Here is a 7034-nt window from a genome sequence, read left to right on the forward strand (position 1 = left end):
ACAACTCCTCCTATAAGAGGTCCTCCTTGAATGTCACATACTTTCCTCAAGTTCCATAAAAAATAGAAAAGATAATATTAAAGGGGGTTATTAACAGCTAAGGAGAGGGGAGCAAAGACCAAGAAAGGACTGTTTCAGAAGCTCATGTATCCAAGTATGTATATCATTGAGAGAGGGAAGTGATTCCATCACAGAAAGCTCTGGGAAATTTCTTTTCTTTTCTTTTTCTAGATTTTGTCACATCAGTTCAGTGCCAAGATAGGATTTCCATATATAAAACAAGAATTTTCCATGCAAGATTGTGCAGAGAGAAATTGTTGTTCCAAATATTAAAAGTCAGTGAAACTTAATATTTAATTAATATCCCTGACTGCAGAGGTGAATTGAATGGAACAATCCTGCTTTTTACAATCTGTTCTGCTAGATTTTCTTTTTCTTTTTTTTGTTTGTTTCTTTATCTTCAATTTATTTATTTATTTTTACTTTTTAACATTCATTTCCACAAGATTTTGAGTTTCAATTTTTCTCCCCATCTCTCCTCTCCCCCAAACCAAACCACTGTGCATTCTGATCACCCCTTCTCCCAATCTACCCTCCCTTCTATCACACCCTCTCTTCCCTTATCCCCATCTTCTCTCTTGTCTTGTAGGGCAAGATAAATTTCTATACCCCATCACCTGTATTTCTTATTTCCCAGTTACATGCAAAAACAATTCTCAACATTCATTCCTAAAACTTTGAGTTTCAACACTTCTACCTTCCTCCCTCCCCACTCATCTCCACTGAGATGGCAAGCAAGTCAATATAGGCTATATATGTGTAGTTTTGCTGAAGAATTCAGTAACAGTCATGTTGTGAAATACCATTTATATTTCCTTCCATCCTATCCTTTCCCCCATTTATCCTATTTTCTCTTTTGACCTTATTCCTCCCCAAAAGTGTTTACATCTAATTACCCCCTTCTCTCATTTTCCCTCTCTTCTATCATTCCCCCAAGACCACAGTTACCCTATTCTCCCCTACTTTCCTGTAGTGTAAGATAGATTTTCATACCAAAGTGAGTGTTCATGTTATTCCCTCCTTGAATCAAATATGATTGGGGTAAGTTTCACTTTTGTCCTCTCACCTCCCCCTTTTACCCTCCAATGAAAAAGCTTTTTCTTGCCCTTTTATGGGAGATAATTTCTCCTATTCCATGTCTCCCCTTCTCCTCCCAATATATTCATCTCTCAGCCCTTGCTTTTATTTTTTTAGATATCCCTTCCTATTCAACTCACTCTGTGCCCTCTGTCTATGTGTGTGTGTGTGTGTGTGTGTGTGTGTGTGTGTGTGTGTGTGTGTGAGTGTATAATCCCTTAAACTACTCAAATTCTGAGAAAAGTCTTGAGAGTTACAAATATTATCTTTCCATGTAGGAGTGTAAACAGTTCAACTCTAGTAAGTCCCTTACGATTTCTCTTTCTTGTTAACCTTTTCATACTTCTCTTGATTCTTGTGTTTGAAAGTTGCATTTTCCTTTCAGCTCTGGTCTTTTCATCAAGAATGTTTGAAGGTCCTCTACATCACTGAGTGACAATTTCTTCCCTTGAAATATTATAATCAGTTTTACTGGGTAGATGATTCTTGGTTTTAATACTAGTTCGTTTGACTTCTGGAGTATTGTATTCCAATCCCTTCATTCCCTTAATATAGAAGCTGCCAGATTCCATGTTATCCTCGTTGTAATTCCACAACACTTGAATTATTTCTTTCTGGCTTCTTACAATATTTTCTCCTTTACCTGGGAAATCTGGAATTTGGTTGCAATATTCCTAGGAGTTTTTCCTTTCAGATCTCTTTCAGGAGATGATCAGTGAATTCTTTCAATACTTATTTTAACCTCTAGTTCCTAAATATCAGGGCACTTTTCTTTGATGATTTCATGAGAGATGATGTATAAACTCCTTTTTTGATCATGGCTTTCAAGTAGTCTCATAATTTTTAAATTGTTTCTTCTGAATGTATTTTCCAGGTCAGTTGTTTTTCCAAAGAAGTATTTCACGTTGTCTTTTTTTGTTTTCATTCTTTTCATTTTGTTTTGTAATTTCTTGGTTTCTCATAAAGTCATTAGCTTACATCAGCTCCCTTCTAACTTTTAAAGAACTGCAGCGAGCTTTTGACTTCCTTTTCCATTTGCCTAATTCTGCTTTTTAAAGCATTCTTATTCTCATTGGCTTTTCAGGTCTCTTTTGCCATTTGAGTTAGTCTATTTTTAAAGGTGTCAATGTCATCATCTAGTTTGGGTGTCCTTTAGTAAGGTGTTGATTCACTTTTCATGGTTTTCTTGCATTGCTCCAATTTCTCTTCCCAATTTTTCCTCCACTTCTCTTATTTGATTTTCAAAATCCTTTCTGAGCTCTTTCACGGCCTGAGACCATTGCATATTTATTTTGGGGGTTTTGGATGCAGAAGCCTTGATTTTTTACGTCCTGCTCTTATAGTATGCATTGTCCTTTCTCATCTGAAAGGATGGATGAAAATAGCTGCTCACCAAGAAAGTAACCTCCTATTGTCTTATTCTTTTTCTCTTTTGGGGAGATTTTCCCCTCTGGTTATTTTACTTTATAGTTCTTTGTCAAGAGCAGGATATACTTTGGGGACTCATAAGTTCTCACTTCCTCCAAGGTAGCACAATCAAGGGAGAAGAGTTTACAGTCTCATATCCTGCATTCTGGTTGGGAAGTAACTACAATCCCTCTTTTCTGGGAGTAGAATTCCCACTCAAAAACCTTGACCAGTTCCACCAGCCAACGCTTCTCCTCACGCTAGGGCTGCCACTCAGGGTTGAAATCCAGATCAGCTGCTCAATTCTCTCAGGTTCTTTAGGCCAGCCTTCCAACAATGGACTCTCCTATCACTTTGTGCCTGGGACTAACCCACTGCTTTCCCTCCTCCCTCAGGTGAAATAGTTTTCTCATTGACATTTCAAGCTGTTTGGTATTTGTGAGTAGAAGAATCTAGGACCTGGAACTGCTGCCAGTGGCACCTTGAAGCCTGCTCTAGTCCTGTACTTGCTGTGGTGTGGCCAAGGCTGGGCTATGCTCTGCTCCACACCTGGTGCTACAAAACTTTCCTGGCAGCCTTCAAGGCTTCCTTGAGCTGGAAATTTCTTTCACTCTGTTTTTTTTTTTTTTTTTTTTTGTGATTTCTACTGCTCTAGAATTTGCTTAGAGTCATTTTTTACAGGTATTTTATGGGCTGTGGGAGGAGAGCTTCTAGAGATTTCTTCTTCTACTCTGTCATCTTGGCTCCACCCCTCTACTGATTTTCTGCTAGTACCTTATTAGAAGAAAGATTCTTTTTCTGGTAAGTTATACTGAAGAGATGGCTAAGAGAGTAAAGTTTCAGTTGCTATGCCAAGAGAAGCATTGATAATTTCTACAGGGAAGACCAAAAATTATTTTTGTCTTTCCTTTTCAGACATGAACAAGTGCAATTTAAATAAGAAATTGGAAGCCTGAAGAAATTATCTCCTGGTTGGGATCATATGACTTTGGATAGGTAATATACATTGGTCTTACTTTGCTGAGATTACTGATAGCTGTTTTCCCTAAAAGCTACATTTGCAATTGAACTGCCTTGTTTTAATTTATTTATTTCACTTGACTGAGAAAATCTTTCCTGTTATCATGCACCATTGAAAATGTGAGAAACCCGAATTTTTGCTTGATTCCTTAAATTTTGAAGCTTTTAGTGTTCTTTAAGGAAGGTTAATAGCTGTCCAACCATTTATCACACATGGTGAACTAGTCTCCTTGTCATAGTATAGTCAACATGTGCAGTGAGAGTTCCAGAAATGCATGTCATTACTTCATGAAATGAACTAATATTGCAGGGTCAAATTCAACAGTCGAATGTGCTGCATCCCATTATTATTCAATGTATTGTGAATACATCAATCAGTATTTATTCATCACCAATCACCTGAATTCAGAGATATGTGAGACCCATTTCAAGGAAGTTAAAATCTATAGAAAAAAGTTCATAATTATACATTAATGAAATTAATTTCTTGAGCTATGCATGAAAGGTAGGCTTGATATTTTATGGAGAAAATTTTATATAAATAAAATGGTAAGTAAACATATAGGCTAACATGATTGACACAGAAAATCAAAGAGTTTAGGTGTCATTAAGATTAAGAACAGGGATAATTTCTTCAGGTGTAGGTGTTGAAAGAACACATGCAAAAAAAGTAACATTTGACATGATTCGTAAAGACTAGGTATGACTTTGATTGTTGAAAAACAAAGGGAAAGACATTCTGGGTAGAAGGAATGACTGGGAACTAGAGAAGGTAAGAGAAGATCACATCAATGATTTTTATGAGTCTATTAGATAATTCGTTGGATAGCTGGGTCAAGGAATTGATTGGTATGGTCAATGCCTTCAGGACTTTTGTAGTTTATTTCTATCCTTTCATTCAGCTTTGTCTACTATCACTACTTTCTGCCACTTAGTGCAAGTAATTATGAAGTAGAGGATCATATAGGAGAATAGTAAGTAATATTCTCTAATGTTTAGTAGAATTTGGATCTGGGAGCAGAGCATTGCAGGTAAATGTTTAAAAACTTGTTCTTGGAGAGAGAGGAATATGTGTGTGATATGATTATTGCCGTTTTCTCTATTCTTTCTTAAGATGAGACAATCAACAAAACGATAGACCAATTTCTTATTTTTTTGTATTTGTCAGTTGTGTAGTGTATCGATATGTAAATGCTCACACTGAAAATTTAATAATCAAGAGCTAGTTTTAGCTGGCTCCAACACAGCTGTGACTGGGAAAAAGCTTCATAATTATCTTGCCTGGGATATACCAGAAAGGTTATCTTCTGCAACCCCCTCATTTTAAAGATAAATACAGTGTGTCACAAAGAAGTGAAATGACAAACCAAAAGTTATATAAATATTAGATAGCAGAACAGAAAAGAAAGGGAGAGTTTTCCAAATACTCAAGATGTATATGCATTCTTCTCTGAAATCAGCTTCCATTTTTTCTGCATATATCTTGTCCATGCCTATTTATGTGCATGTTTTTCCTTCGTTAGAATTTAAGTTTCTTGATAACAGACTTAAAAAAACAAAACTTTCTCCGTATACTTAGCCCTTAGAGCACAATGCCTAGTGTATGGTAAGAATTTTACAAATGTTTGTTGGCTATCACATATTCATTTAGTATCATTAGAATAATATTGAGTTAAAAAAGATGGACCTTTATTTCAAAAAGTAGATGAGCGCTCTTAAAGGAAAATTAAAAAAAAAAACAACAACTGGACAATATCCCAAAAAAAATACAGCACATTCTCCTCTTATTTCTTGACCCAGTTCATTGTCTGTCCATTCAATATTATATTCTGGACAATAATCATTCTTTGTCGTCATATTTGTGGTTGTTGTGTTTTACTTTTCTCTTGTAAGGAGAGTTCAATCAAATTTTGGTCAGTGGTTTTCAACTATTTTCTTGAAGTAAATATTCCTGATTTTTAGTTTGACGATTATGTGGCTTCCATAAGGCTTTAATATTTGAATCATATTTGTAAATTTTCTTTTCATCCTTTTTCTCTTCCTGCTTTTGTATTGAACTCCCAATATTTAAGTGGTACTTCCTTACTTGCATCAGAGTGCAATGTCACTGATGTGATCAGTTTCTCTAGTGGTACAAATTGAGATGTATTGATACCTCCTTATCCTGTGAGATACTAGATCCATGTTATCCTATAAATCTTTTACATGCAGTTCACCCAATGTAATATAAAGGTACCTCTGACTTTTTTGATACATATTAATTGAATATTCAGACTCCATTTCCGTAATAAATTATTTTATCAGAAAGAAACCATATTCTAACAGATTTACATCTGTTATCTAGTATTCTCATTACATTAAAAGAGTATGTTGATATAATTTGGAGGGGCTTATCAATTCCCTGATAGACTTTATCTTACTCCTCATTACCTGTAACATATATTGTCATAAATGCCTTGGCTTGCTCTTCTACCTGCGACCCCATGAGTAACAACCCGGGTCATGTGCGCAGCTCCATTTCCATTATGGCAAGATGAAAGAAATGATTATGAACCAGCAGAAACTTGCCAAACTGCAAGCACAAGTGCGCACAGGTGGCAAAGGAACTGCTCGGAGAAAGAAGGTGGTTCATGGAACAGCTACAGAAGATGATAAGAAACTTCAGTTTTCCTTAAAGAAACTAGGAGTAAACAATATCTCTGGTACTGAAGAGGTGAATATGTTTACCAACCAGGGAACAGTGATCCACTTTAATAATCCTAGAGTTTAAGCATCATTGGCAGCAAACACTTTCACTATTACAGGCCATGCTGAGACAAAGCAGCTAACAGAAATGCTCCCCAGCGTCTTAAACCAGCTAGGAGCTGACAGTCTGACTAGCTTAAGAAGACTGGCAGAGGTTCTGCCCAAACAACCTGTCTATGGAAAAGCACCACTTGCCACTGGGGAGGATGATGATGATGAAGTTCCAGATCTCGTTGAGAATTTTGATGAGGCTTCTAAGAACGAGGCATATTGAATTGGATATCAACTTGTGACAGTTAAAACTTGAAAATTATATGGAGCTGCTATTTTATATCGTGTGACTGCTTTTTTTTCTTTTTTTCCTTTTTTGTTTTTGTTTTTGTTTATGGATCTAGAAAATTAGATCTCTAATATTTTGAAGCCCATTGGACATTGCTGCTCTTTTCATTTATTGCTTATGCACAATTCATTCTTTGCAGACTAACTATGTTGAGCAAGCCTGGAATTAAAGTTTCAAAAAAAGGTTAATAAAATCTTTACCTAATAAAAAAAAAAAACAAATAAATGCCTTGGTTATTTTGAAAATTCTTTTCATGAAAATTTCAGTAGATTCTATGACTTAGGCAAAGACCATAATACTAGTGTTCAGATTACTAAATTTATGAAATCCAATGTGCTTTAATATTGAAATATCTTTTCAGTGTCTCCATCACTGTTGTAAGAAA

General features: G+C 35.7%; 1 pseudogene; it reads left to right on the forward strand.

Moving 5' to 3' along the window:
- The first annotated feature begins 6097 nt into the window (after window positions 1-6097).
- LOC140503127 (transcription factor BTF3 pseudogene) lies at window positions 6098-6651 on the forward strand (annotated as a pseudogene).
- The last annotated feature ends 383 nt before the right edge of the window (window positions 6652-7034 follow it).

This window comes from Notamacropus eugenii, chromosome 5 (genome assembly GCF_028372415.1).
Source record: "Notamacropus eugenii isolate mMacEug1 chromosome 5, mMacEug1.pri_v2, whole genome shotgun sequence".
NCBI lineage: Eukaryota > Metazoa > Chordata > Mammalia > Diprotodontia > Macropodidae > Notamacropus > Notamacropus eugenii.